Here is a 13,976-nt window from a genome sequence, read left to right as displayed (position 1 = left end):
GAGTGTTTAAGTTGAAAGTTTGTCTAGTTCCAAGGGAAAAATTGAAGAGGAGACTTTGTGGAGCCGGGAATAGTTATACCCTAGCTAACCGGCACTGCCCGGCACGCAAAACTGGGCAAATGCGGTTTTTATAGCAGGGAAATGAAAGAGATAGAAATTAGCCCAAAATGGCCAATAAACTACTACTTCTGACCTGGAACCACTCCTCCAGGGACAGATTGGCTGCTCAAAGCTCCCCTCTCTGACAGGTGAACAGAGAAACTTCCTTCTATCCGAGTAAGGTATGGGCAAACACAGAGATCTGTAACACAGCCCTGAATTCAGCACTTAACCTGAAAACAGGACTATACTAGCCTAGAAAGGTAGGAAAGGAGTATATATATATATATATATATATATATATATATATATATGTGTGTGTATTTTTTTTCAGAAAAAAAAGCAGATACAATCAAAAAAACACTTTAAATGCACATAAAAAGATACGTATTGTTATATATCTCAGAGTTGTAGTCAATGCCTCTAGTAATATAGTAGGAAGAAACACAAATAAAGTGCAAATTGTTTTATTTATATATATATATATATATATATATATATATATATATATATATATATATATGTATATATATATATATATATATATATATATATATATATATATATATATATATATTTATATATATATATAATAGAAATTGAACAGTCTGATTTAAACAAGTTACCCAATTAACCAGAAAAAAACTCAAAACTGAGCCCTGTTCCAGCAGTCTTCAATAAGATAAGTTCTAACTGCACACTCCCGCTACTGGGGTGCAGGGGAACCTTCTCCAAAAAAGATGGCCTGGAGCATCAGTGCTCAAGTTATACAAACAAAGCTAGATTCAGCAGGCCTGAATATGGTCCTATGCTACAGCAATAAGGCATACCAATTTCAGAAAGAAACAGTTCAAATAAGCAGGCACAATAAGCCTGTGACAAGAAATTCCCAGCTCATAAGGGCAGAATCCAGCCTCTCCTCCCACAAGAGTGCAGACCACAAACCTTCTTAATGTAGAGTAACTGGCCTGAAACCCAAGTGCTTAAACCAGAACTAATATACTTTTAGAATAGCAGACACTGAGCTTTCAATCAGCAATTCCCAGCTTAGAAGCATATAAGCTACCTGTCCTGCCACAACAGTGGAGACCACAAAACTTCTTAATGTAAAACAAATGGCATAAAGCCCAAGTGCTTAAATCAAAAGACTTAAAATAACAGTTACAATTTAATAAGGCTACTGCCAAGCAGCAATAAGTGCAGCAGAATAAATAAAATTGAGTATTTTAAGAAGAGGCGACAGCAAAATAAAGAAGGAGGAAACACAAATACAGTAAAAGCAGATGATTTTTTTTTTTTTTTGTTAGTAAAGTGCAAGGAGAGATAAAGGAAGAACCTAAGTGGATTGGCCTTCTCAAATCTTCTCTCTGTATTATGTAGAGTGAACACGAGACTCAGAATATGATCTCACTGTATTCGGTTAAGTGAGCAAATGAGATGGACTCAGGAAGAGTGTTCAAATAGAAACTTATAGGAGGGGCGGGCAATTCCAGAGCCACCAACACAAACACCAAAACAAGAACAGGGAGGGTGGGTGAGAACAAAGAAGAAGAAGAATCAGTAGAGTTGTACAGATTACAGAGGTATTAAATCAAAATGCAGACAAAAAAATGAGACTAAACACATATTTTCTCGATATCACAGCTGGCAGTAGGTCAATCTCTCTGCAGCAGCCTGAGCAACAGGTATATCTGATTTAAAACATAGGACAGAAACCAAACAATACAGATGCAGGAATACTTTGGCCGGATGAAACTAGTTCTGAAAACTTACTGCCACTAAGAAAACAGACAAGCCCCCCAGACAAAGGATTTCACTATGACTGAGGTCAACACTAAGAGACACTAAGAGATATACAGCTATAACGCACATGAAGAAGAAAAAGTACAGTTGTACAGATTACAGAGGTATTAAATCAAAATGCAGACAAAAAATGAGAATAAACACTTTTCTCTTCTCAATATCACAGCTGGCAGAAGGTCAATCTCTCTGCAGCAGCCTGAGCAACAGCTATATCTGATTTAAAACACAGCACAGAAACCAAACAATACAGATGCAGGAATACTTTGGCCGGATGAAACTAGTTCTAGAAACTTACTGCCACTAAGAAAACAGGCAAGGCCTCCAGACAAAGGATTTTACTACAACTGAGGTCAACACTAAGAGATATACAGCTATAACACACAAGAAGAAGAATAAGTACAGTTGTACAGATTACAGAGATATTATCAAAATGTAGACAAAAAATGAGAATAAACACTTATCTTTTCTCAGTATCACAACTGGCAGTAGGTAAATCTCTGTCTGCAGCAGCCTGAGTTATGGGTATAGTACAGACAGACACAAAGCTTTCCATGACAAGCTCAAGATATTTCAGGTACTAAAGAAAGAGGCAGACAGAGTAATTATAGAGGTGACTTTAATGAGGTGTTAGACCTCAAAATGGAGAGGAAGTCTGGAGGAGTTGGATTTCACAGGTACAGTCAAAAAGTCCTAGCTGAAGGGATGAGACAGGCTAGACTGTTATATGTATGGCAGGAATTAAGACCACATGAGGTGGGGTTTATGTTTTCAAGGTGTAAAACAAGACAAGCTAGTAGGCTGGACAGGTTATTACTGGATGGGAAAACTTTTGAGGAAATCACAACTGCTTACAGAGCTTATCTAAACACTCCTGTGTTGGTTTGTGACATACTGTGCAGTTGCCTGGTAAGAGAAGTTTTATTTGAATTTATATTTTATTTTTCCACTGTTTTTCACTGTTTGTAGGAAGGAAGGGATAGCTTGTAGACAAGAAGATTTACTTGGATTGATATTTTTGTTATACCTTTAATTTTCACTGTTTGTTGGAAGAAAGAGATAGGTTTTAGACAAGCAAGCTCTAGCCATCCCATGGGGCCCTACCATCTATAAATTCACACAGAATGTACAAAGGACAAACACGAGCTTGTCTAAATAATCCTGCCTTGGTTTGCAATTTTTTTATCTTTACTGTTAAAACAAAACAGAGAAACTAGTGGTCTTAAAACTTGGTTGATGAGCTCATTCACAATAATTCCCAAATATTCATCAGGTAGTGTTCCAAAGCAACAAGCCTTTATTCGTCACAGCACAGACAAGCAATCCTCAGACTTTACAATGTTAAACATATCAGCTTTTATACACTCAGAAGTAGGTATGGAAAATATACGTATTGCCTGAATTTGTTTAATTTGGTCAATTGTTTAGTTTTTTTAATTACTGCTAAAAAGATGTGCGACTAAGTAATAGAGAGCAGAAGCTACTGTGGGCATTCACACATCATGTAATGTAATTCCAGCCTTTGTGTGAGTTTCACATCTTGTATGGTCAAAGCAACAACCTTTACTGTACTTAATTTAATATTTAGTTGTATATTTTTGTGTGATTTTTCTCATTGAAGGTGATTTAAATTCTCTTTGAATTCTGTGGTACCTGATTCTGGTTATTCTTTTCTTTTAGAATTCTTTATTCATTTAACACTGGTGATCTGTGTTTCTCATGTTGAAAGCTGGATGATTTGCTTACCATTGTTTGTTTGTGTCTTTCGGCTTTTTCCCGGTTAGGGGTCGCCACAGCGGAACTCCGGTCCGCTAATGATTGGCAGTAGAGTTCTACGTGCTGGCTTGCCAGGCCTAACGCACAACCTTCTACGAAGGAATGCCCATTCACGCATGTCGCCACACAGAAGACGATCTAACTGAGAATCGAACGAGCAACGTCTAACTGTGAGGCGACATTACCAGTAAATTTAGACTTGCTATAAACAAATGTAAAATAAAAGTAAATGATTCTGTTTGCATAGCGGCATGGCTTGGAGAACTACGTTAATGACTAGACTGATGAGATAGGTAACGTTAGGCACAAAGCAAGTAGAACACATTTAGGAAAGGAAGCACCTATTGTCTATAAACATCACTCAACTTCCATTGAACAAGATAAGACCACTGACAACTTTGGAATTCTGGATACAAATATTCAGCAGTCTGAGGGTGCAAAGCATATAGAAGAAAGTAAATAAAGGGTGAAGCTCAGAACAAATAACAAGGAAGAAAAAGAAACTGATGAATGTTTGTAATGCAAAGAGAATACATACAACAAATTACACTGCTTTGTTATGTAACACACAGATCACAGGGTATGTTAACATTTTTCTGCCAGAAAACTTTCAGTCTGCAGAAAAAGGCATCATTTTTCCAAAGGAGGTGGTAGAAAAAAGAGGCAAGGTGCAGGTGAAAAAGAAGAAATTAACATTGAACTTGGAAGGATTGAAGAACATTGCTAAATGAAAAAAAAAGAGGAGAAAGACAGATGTTGACAACCTGGCTCAAGCTGTGGATGTACAAAGCCAGATGGATGAGAATTGTATGCTTGGAAATATAATAAGCAATGAAAACAGTGGGATTAATAAGACTAATGGTGATGAAGATCTATCCTTTGTAACAATTGGTAGAGCAGATATTATTGAATTAGAAGGTGAAGATTCTTCGGATCTGGTCAGAAAAGACATTGTTGTAATTGGAAATACAATTAGTTGAAAAACTGATACATTTGCAGAGAAGACAAAGGATATCAAATAGTATTATGCTTGCCAGGAGCAAATATAAACAATGTGAGATAGGCTTTAAAACACCTTAATGTAAGAAATTGCGGATCCTTTTTTATTTATGTCGGTACAAGTAATCTCATCCACAAGGACTCTGTGACTGTTAGTAGGCAACTAACAGCCCTCTTAGACAGCATAGGTTGTTATAGGTGTTAGGACATAGTTTTCACAAATCACATATAGAAATGAGAGTCAGGTTACCATGAATGTAAAGATTTTGGGGCTAAATACCTACATGAAAAAAAAGTCCTGTTTTAAAAAATGGAAATGTGTAGAGTATTTGAGCCTAATTTGGGGCACACGTGATCAGATAGGATGATGTGCACTTGTCAAGATCAGGGAAGAGAATTTTTGCAGCAGATATTTTGCAATATTTGACAAACACAAGGCAGGATTTTTACCAGGTCGAAAATTTAACAGTTCACAGACAGCAACATTTGATGCATCTCTGATGTTTGTTAATGCTAGGAGCATTAATAATAATTTTTATTTTATTTTATTGGAGAATTTGCTGTGTTCCCACAATATTGACATTGTTATTGTTTGTGAAACATGGTTAATGAACTAAGACATTCTAACAAAAAGTCAGGTGGAAGTGTTATGATAGGGATTAAAGATTATTATGAGACCTGTGATTATTATATGTTCAGTGATAACACCAACACTATAGACTGTGTAACTGTGACAATAAAGATAACCCTGGAACATATAACAGTTGTTGGAGTATGCAGACCACCAAATTTAAGTGCTGACGACTTAGAGGAATTCATACATTTCTTGCATGAAATAATGGGGGGGATAATAGTGGCCGGGGACTTAAATTTGCCAGAATAAAGATTGGAATGATATAGATTCAACAACACTGCTAAGGAAATTATGCACAACATATGTTCAGGAACAACAATCACATCAGATTGTAAAAAAAAAACTACCAGGGAACAGAACATACTAGACATCGCTTGTGTTCCTGAAGAAATTACTGTTACTTCAAGTCAAATTTTACCACCACTGATGTGTGGTGATCATGGGGTTATAAAGGTTAATTTGTTGCTTGATAATTCTGCCAAACTGAAATCTAAACCAATGCACAGAATATAACATATTATATGGATGCAAAACAGTCACTATATAAAACTAGTTGGAGTGATGCGTCCAGTGGAAAAAAAACTACAGAAGGAATGTAAAAGTTTTGAAAGAGAAATTGTTTGAAATCAAAAAATCAAAAAAATGTTTGACATCAGGATCTAGACACTCAACTTCAGGTAGACATATTTCCATGTGAACAAGATACTTGATAAAGGTGAGAGACAAAAAATATACGAAATGGAAGACAGGTCATAACTACAACTTCGAAAACTGAAATAAACAAGCTGGAGGGACAAATTAAACATAATGTGAGACATGATCAAGAAACATTTGAAGAAAATGTATGTAAAGATATTGAGCATAAGGAAACCATTTTATAGATACATAAGATATGGAAGGAGTAAAGATATACAAATTGATAAACTGTGTGCAGGTTCTAAAATTTATTCTGAGACACAACAGGTTATAGATATATTTACAAAATCTTATGCAAAACAGTTTGAGTTCACAAAGCAGGGTGGTAAGTTGTCCTAGTGACACCCAGGTAACCTCAGACACTAAAATTAAATGAAATTATATAGAAAAATAACTAAAGAGACTGGGTCCAAACAAAGCATAGGTAGGTGACGGCATTAGTAATAATGGCAATATACATACTAAACTACATTAAAGCAAGCACTAGTTTCAATAGTTTTAAGAACAGCCAAGACACTTATTATGGGAACAAGTATTTTGGTGCATTGGCAGGCTAGAAGGGCATTAATGCTTGAAATATTTGTTTGCATGTATGTATGTATGTATGTACAGTAGAGAAATAAACTTATTAGATCATGCCATTGTAAAGATAAACTGGAAGCTATGAAATTAGACAGCAGATGGATGGAGATGAAATGCTGGACAGTGGATGAGGATAATATCAGACATTCACAGGACATACTTAGGGAAATGATACACTTAAATAAAAATACTAAGGGCTCTCTGGTCATCTGTGATTAGGATGGGGTAAGTGCTGCCTGAAGGGGTAGCGTTAAGGATAGAAGATGGAGAATGGGGCAAAGAAAGGATGCAGGCAGTACTGGCTGTACAAGACAGGCTCAGGGGTTGCAATGTGCTGAACAAAGAGAGGTAGAAGCTGTGGATATAAATAGGGCAGAGCAAGTGGCCACAAGGGACAGGTTGAAAAAAATGGAGGAATCAGAAATAATAGATGAGTACAAAAGAAGATGGACAGGCTGCTGAGGAGAGAGGCAGACATCAAGATGCTGATGTAAAGGCTCAAAGATCAAAGAAAAAAAGTCTTGATCAGTACAGGGTACACAATGTCAAAATGGGAAAGGTAACCCCTATAAGTCATCAAATAAGGGCAGGATTTCTGATGTTGCATTGAGCTTCATGAAAGAATATAACCTTCAAGTTGCATTGGTTCATAAATGGAAAGGATATGTTTTGTGTGAGGAGGAGCAATAGAGAATACACTTTCAGATAGGAAAAGGAGAAGTGATTGAGGTCTTTAGGCATTTGAAAGGGGGTAAACTCAGTGGAACACATAGATACCCTATTGATTTCTTTAAAAGACTAGGTTTCAAATAAACAACTTAATGACATATCTGCTGAGGAACATTCTAGAAGAAGGGGGATTAACTAAATCTATGGAAGAAGCTGCAGCAGTAGTATTTTATAAACAGAAAGGGAAGCAAACAGATGCTCAAAATTATCACCCTATATCTCTGAGCACTATAGATAACAAACATTTTGCTCATATTTTTACAGCAAGATTGGAGAAAGTTCTTCTGAAACTAAAAGTGAATGAAAAAGTGCTTTTTATTAAAGGCAGATTGTCCATGAACTTTTGGCATAATTTTATAGATTTTTTTTTAAGGATGGATTGAGGAAAAGGGCAAGTGAGACAGAAATTGTGTTAATGGGCATTCAGAATGCCATTGATTGTGTCTTATGGAACTTTTTGATACATATCTTGACAGAGGCCATTGGACATGGTAGTTGGTTGGAAGGGGTGAAAGCCATTTCTAGGGTCCAGTATTTATGACCATACATAAATGCAGATTTACAGAAAAAATATTACAAAGAGGAACTCATTAAAGCTGTCCATTACCACATGGATTATTTTTAAATGTTGCTAAATAGCTGATGCAGAGTAAGCTAAAACTGGACAAGGCAAAATAGTGGTGGATAAAGGAGTTGTGTATACTTGTTCGCTAATGATTACATTCTGCTTTTTGAGGATGCTATTGAGCGACTTCTGTGGATCACACCTCCAAAAGACAGTGCTGATGAGAATCAGAACTAAAGACATGGAGATGTGTTCCACACTCAATTAAAAAAGTGGTAGAAGTACTTTAAACTTCAAATTGATAAAAGTGTATGCAACATTAGTGACCAGAGCTGGGTAGATCTGAAGGCAAGGATCGAGCAAATGTTAGATACATGAACAGGAAGATTTACCACAACTGGGGTCAAAATAGAAATACTGGGTGTTCAGTGATGGGTAGACAAGATCAAGCAAAGAAGCAAGAGTGAGTGATGAATTATAATTTGAATTGATTGGTATGTTAGTATTAAGATCAAAAGTAGAGATTACCAGAAATAAGATCCATTGAGCCCAAACAGAGGTAACTATAAGAAAGTTAAGAGACATGGAAGTTGTGTACCCCAAATTCTGCATATGGTGCTTAATATAGCATGAAATGTGCAAGGGTGGAGCCTTTGGGGAAGTAATGATACAACTGAAATTTTGGGAAGTGCTATGATCACTCATGAAGTGAAAATGAGTAAAATGCAAAGAAATTCTGTTCTATTCTAATAAAATGTAAATGATGGGTATTAATGCTATATGTACTATTGCAAATATGTTGTACGATATGGTGGGCAAAGGTAGAATGAGCATTATATGTGAAAATGTCTATGTTAAATGATATTGTTGAAAAGCTTTGTTACAAATAAACAATAAAAATCTTAAAATTTAAAACAAATGTATTCAGTTGCTGTTTTAAGTGGTACAATCTTGCTTCATTCATTATTTTTGCAGTCATTTTCTTTATGTCTGTCTTCTGCCATAATAATTTCCTGTTAAAGGTCTGTGCATTTTGGTTCTTTGCTAATTTTCATTTGCCGTTTGGTACAGTTTACCCACTCCATAGCTAATACTCTAAATATTTCACAGTGGGCTTCTGATGTGGCTTTCCTCATGCTTATGGATGATAATTAATAATCATTAATCATTTCCCCTAGCTTTTGTTTATCATTGTTTATAAGCATCAGAAGACCAACCTGCCACATACCCATAAGAGACCTATATTGAACGCTTCTGTTATTGGGGGTAGTATACTATGGTCAGATATTGATGCTGTAAATATCCCAGTCCCCAATACATAGGTTGTCAATTCTGAGTTGATTACCCAGAAGTCTAGATGGCTGCCAATCCCTCTTGCATGTCTAATTAATTTTCCAGACTTCCATTCAACTGTAGTCTTGAATCATGCTTAGCAAGCATTTGGCTATTTGGGATGACCTTATTTTTCCTTGAGTAATCCTTCCTACTTGGGAGTGGGTCATGATGTTAAGGGCAAATAGCACAATATAAGTCTTCTCTTATTCTCCCACCCAGAGTCCTACTTAGATTTGTTTGCCTGACCAAAGGGCGATAAGCTGTCAACCATTTTTATCTTTCAAAAATTGCCTGACATCAGCCACCAATACAGGAAAATATCCTCTTTCTACAAGTTGCCATTGTCATCATCTCCCTTTATCCCATTTTTAGCTGGATATGGGGTGTCACATCAACATTAGTCACTGTGTCCAAATCACTTAGAGCCAATGTTTATATCACTGAACAACTACTCTGCAATGCAAAATTTCTTTTTCTACCTCATATCCTTCTGTTCTTGTTTTATGCTGCTTATTGTGTCCTCTTGTCCTCTGACAATATTTCTTTTTAACCATGACAGTTACATATCATACCTTTAATAGCTATTTCCATTACGTTTCTTCTCTTTTCTCAGATGTCTGATCTTAGAGTTAGTATAAATAAAGATCAGTGTTATTCAGGCATAAGATGACTTTTCAGTTATATCATTTGCACTGCTGTCCATGCTCTATGATATGTCACAATAGACTTTGACAGGATGATACATTATGCTGTCCATGCGCCATGATATGTCACAATAGAATTTGACAGTGCAATACATTATGCTGCCCATGCTCCACGATATGTCACAATAGACTTTGACAGGGTGATACGTAATGCTGTCCATGCACCATGATATGTCACGATAGACTTTGACAGGGTGATACGTAATGCTGTCCATGCTCCATGATATGTCACGATAGAGTTTGACTGGGAGATGCGTAATGCTGTCCATGCTCCATGATATGTCGCAATAGACTTTGACAAGGCGATACATTATGCTGTCCATGCTCCATATGTCACAATAGACTTTGACAGGGTGATATGTAATGCTGTCCATGCTCCATGATATGTCATGATAGAGTTTGACTGGGAGATACGTAATGCTGTCCATGCTCCATGATATGTCGCAATAGACTTTGACTGGGCGATACGTAATGTGACCTACCTGGTCTCCCTTGATACTTGTCACCATGACTGCCTCTTCCACCTTATCTGGCATTAGATCTAGCACCACAGACTCTTTCTGTGATTCACAGTTGTACCAGCATTCTGGATTGAGGTGAAATAGCTGCTTGCCTTTACCTCACTGATCCCAGGTGAGTGAAATTCTGCAGAAGTATAATCCCTTGCATGCAACAGTCCCCCCTGACAGGTCATTCCTCTCTCTTTGAGTGGTTTAACAACAACTGTATGAAGGACAGAACATGGAGGTATGACCCCCATGTCTTCTGTGCCCAATGGGTATCACCCCTTTCCACCCATGTTATGGTCAGTGCAGGAGAAGCTTACTCCAATGTGCTTACAAGAACATTCTACAGGATCATAGGAGATTACTAGACTATCATCCCGGAGGTCATTTCAAGTCTAGCCATCTCATCCCAATGTAATATCAAAAAATGTTAGGTAATACCCAAGATTGCATTTAGTAATGAATGCCCATGTCCATTAGGATAAGAATCCAAGTTATGCTATGAGAAGTACAAAAAACTGTTTTCACTAGCAGGTGGCATTTACTGTTGTGCAAAGTCTTGCTGCATTGAACATTAAAAGAATCCCATGGTGGGATATTAACAAAGTGAACTTAGTAGGAGTAACATGGCAGTATGTCTAACAAGAGTGCAACTCGGCATCAGTGCATTGTCATTTTTCTTCACTTGCTTTGCTGCATCTTGAAATACCTCACACACACACACACACACACACACACACACACACACACACACACACACACACACACACGCTAGTAAATGTCTGGATATATTAGCTGACTGAATTCTTTTCATCAATGCTGTATCTGTGAATACATATTTAACTGCAAGCTATATCATAACAAAAGTCTTGCTCCTTCTCTCAAATGTATAGCTATGGCATCAGAGCTAAAATGTTAAGCAAATACCAGTAATTAAAAATGTGTCCATATTACTAAGGCGCACTAACCTGAATCATCCTGCAGCCATCTCTCAAGCATGTTTTCTCCAGTCATTTTGACATAAAGATGCTGAGAAATCCTTCCTGGTCCTCTACCAGCAACATGTCAAGAAGTTTGTAGACACGTGACGCTCTCAGACCCAAATGTAGAAAGGATCTGTTGCAATTCATTGCATTTTACTTAGTCAAGATGATAATCATAGCTAATATGTCATACTGACATGTTTAAAGACACCCAAACCATTTCTGTAAAAAAATTGTCTTATACCAACTAACAATGTTTTGAACAGGGCAACCCTCAGACACTGAATCCCTATGTATAATACCTCCTGACTACATTCCTTATGAGGGATCTAGCCCATATTAGTTTACACATAGAGTTGAGAATTCCACCTTGGAGCAGAACTTCTCTCTCTGTGATGGGAGGCCCCCCTAATGAAGAGAACATCTAAGAAACAACCAGGGTAGGATATGTAGGTTAGGACATTGGGCAAGCAAGGAAGGCTCAATGGTCAATCAATGGAAAAAAATTGTCTGTGTGTGTGTGTGTGTGTGTGTGTGTGTGTGTGTGTGTGTGTGTGTGTGTGTGTGTGTGTGTGTGCGTGTGTGTGTGTGTGTGTGTGTGTGTGTGTGTGTGTGTGTGTGTGTGTGTGTGTGTGTGTGTGTGTGTGTGTGTACATGTGTGCGTGTGTGTTTGTGAGTGTGTGTGAGAAGCAGATCTCTTGATCAAGACGTAATGATTTTAAATATTATAACTTTACAAAGCAAGACTTTGACTGTCCTGAGCTTAATATGATTTTAACTACTTGAGAACCATGGCTGCTTCACTCAGCATCTTAACTTTCACTCTAATTAGAACATGCTGTGGTTTACATGACAGTGTCATTGTTCTGTTTTCTCTGTTTAGCAACTAAAGGGAAACCTTGATGAGAATGATGGTTGGTTAAATCAGACAAGATCCATTCACTTAGGGCTATACTATCTTTTTTTTTAAACATCCAAGCAGTAATTGTACTGACAGCACTTCAAATATCAGACAGGTAATCAATTACATTACATAAGGAAGACTATAGTACTTCTTGCAAAAATTTTAAAATATCTTTTTCTGCTGGTGCAACATAAGGAATCACTTTTTTTTTTTTTTTTGCAGTGAGCATCTCTATAATCTGTCATGTGTATTAAACCAGTTTAAATGCATTATTTCTGTCATTGCAGGAAACATTTCACTTAAGTCTTTGTGAGGAGGCAGCACTGATATTCCACCCAATAGAAGGCTAATTAATTGTTGTTAGTGACAACTATCCTGAAAGGCTCACTCAAAATTATTCAAGAGTCAGTTTCAGATGAACAGACTTGTTACTAGAAGATGGCATGTGGGCATTTCTCCATAGTTTGTGTTTCTGCAGTCTCCCAACACTTTGTTACCCAAAATGATCATTTCTGAAGTCACCATTACTTTTTGAAAAGGCAAATACTTGGCTTTTGCTCAAAAATCAAGAATTTGCCTTTCTCCTTTCTCCTGCAGATTTGGATGACAGAAAGATTTTCAGAGCACATTACAAGACATAGAAGATATCCCAATCAAGCTAAGATAATGTACTGAGGTAAGTTAAATCTTTTGTGTTTTTAAATATTCTGGTGGGTAAATTCAAACCCGTCTTCTAGTTATGTTGGTTCACACTGCCACTTCAATATGTTTAATGTTATTTTTACTCTGAGCATTATGAAGGTAGACAAAATACTATAACGCAGCGTGTAAATTATGAAGGGGCCTACAGACTTCTCAAACCACATTTTTCCTTTGTTCCAATGTGAAAGTTTAACTCTGCTGAATGAATTCCTGCTGCTTAATGAAATATGCTTTTAAGTCATTATTAATGTCATACCCTGAGCACATAGAACACATGGAAAACATTAAGAGAAAATGAGCAAGATGGCATAGAAAGCATTATATGAGAGAGGCTGGAGAACTACCATCACAATGAATTCCACAGCAAAAAAAAAAAAAAAAATATATATATATATATATATATATATATATATATATATATATATATATATCTTCTCTAACAAATGTATCCAAGCATTTGTACAACCAAGGATTACAGTAAATGAATTTATATTCATCATGGCATATCTTACCACCTTGATGTAAACAGTTACCCATTATTGTATTAATTCAGTAGTTATTTCCTTCCTATTTTGTGAATATTCTGTAAGTATTACATATACTTCTCATTTTATGGTCTTCAGGGGTAAGCATTTTAATGGACTCCCATGTTTATAGACAAATCACAGAAAAACAGAAACAGTCTTATGTCCCAGTAAGACAATTTACAATCATAAATATCTCTTTTTCTGCTTGTCATCACTCAGGAGAAAGGAAAGAAATACATTGACTAAACAAGGCATTTTGGCAGCTAGTAATGCTGGAAAGCATATATTTTAGGAGTTTGACAAAAATGTATTGGGTACTAGTAGAAAGGATAAAACACCAAAGCAAGCAAGAACCAATGTAAATATAAACTTCAAACTGTGGTTCCTGCATATAAGCCCATTGAAAATGGATGGAATGTATGTTAAGCACAGAGG

At 36.6% G+C, this 13,976-nt stretch overlaps 1 long non-coding RNA gene across 1 annotated transcript in view; it reads left to right on the top strand.

The window, feature by feature from the left end:
* The window catches only part of LOC122809489, a 1,088,146-nt gene extending 1,074,751 nt beyond the window's left edge, over positions 1 to 13,395 (top strand). Inside the window, exon 10 of the long non-coding RNA XR_006365912.1 lies at positions 12,910 to 13,395. This is a non-coding gene — a long non-coding RNA (uncharacterized LOC122809489). The remainder of the gene's footprint in view (positions 1 to 12,909) is intronic.
* Positions 13,396 to 13,976: the final 581 nt, after the last annotated feature.

The sequence above is a fragment of the Protopterus annectens genome, chromosome 8.part0, assembly GCF_019279795.1.
Source record: "Protopterus annectens isolate FY-2018-M chromosome 8.part0, PAN1.0, whole genome shotgun sequence".
NCBI lineage: Eukaryota > Metazoa > Chordata > Ceratodontiformes > Protopteridae > Protopterus > Protopterus annectens.
The sequence above is the reverse complement of the archived record's forward strand: the minus strand, read 5'-3'. Positions and strand labels throughout refer to the sequence as shown.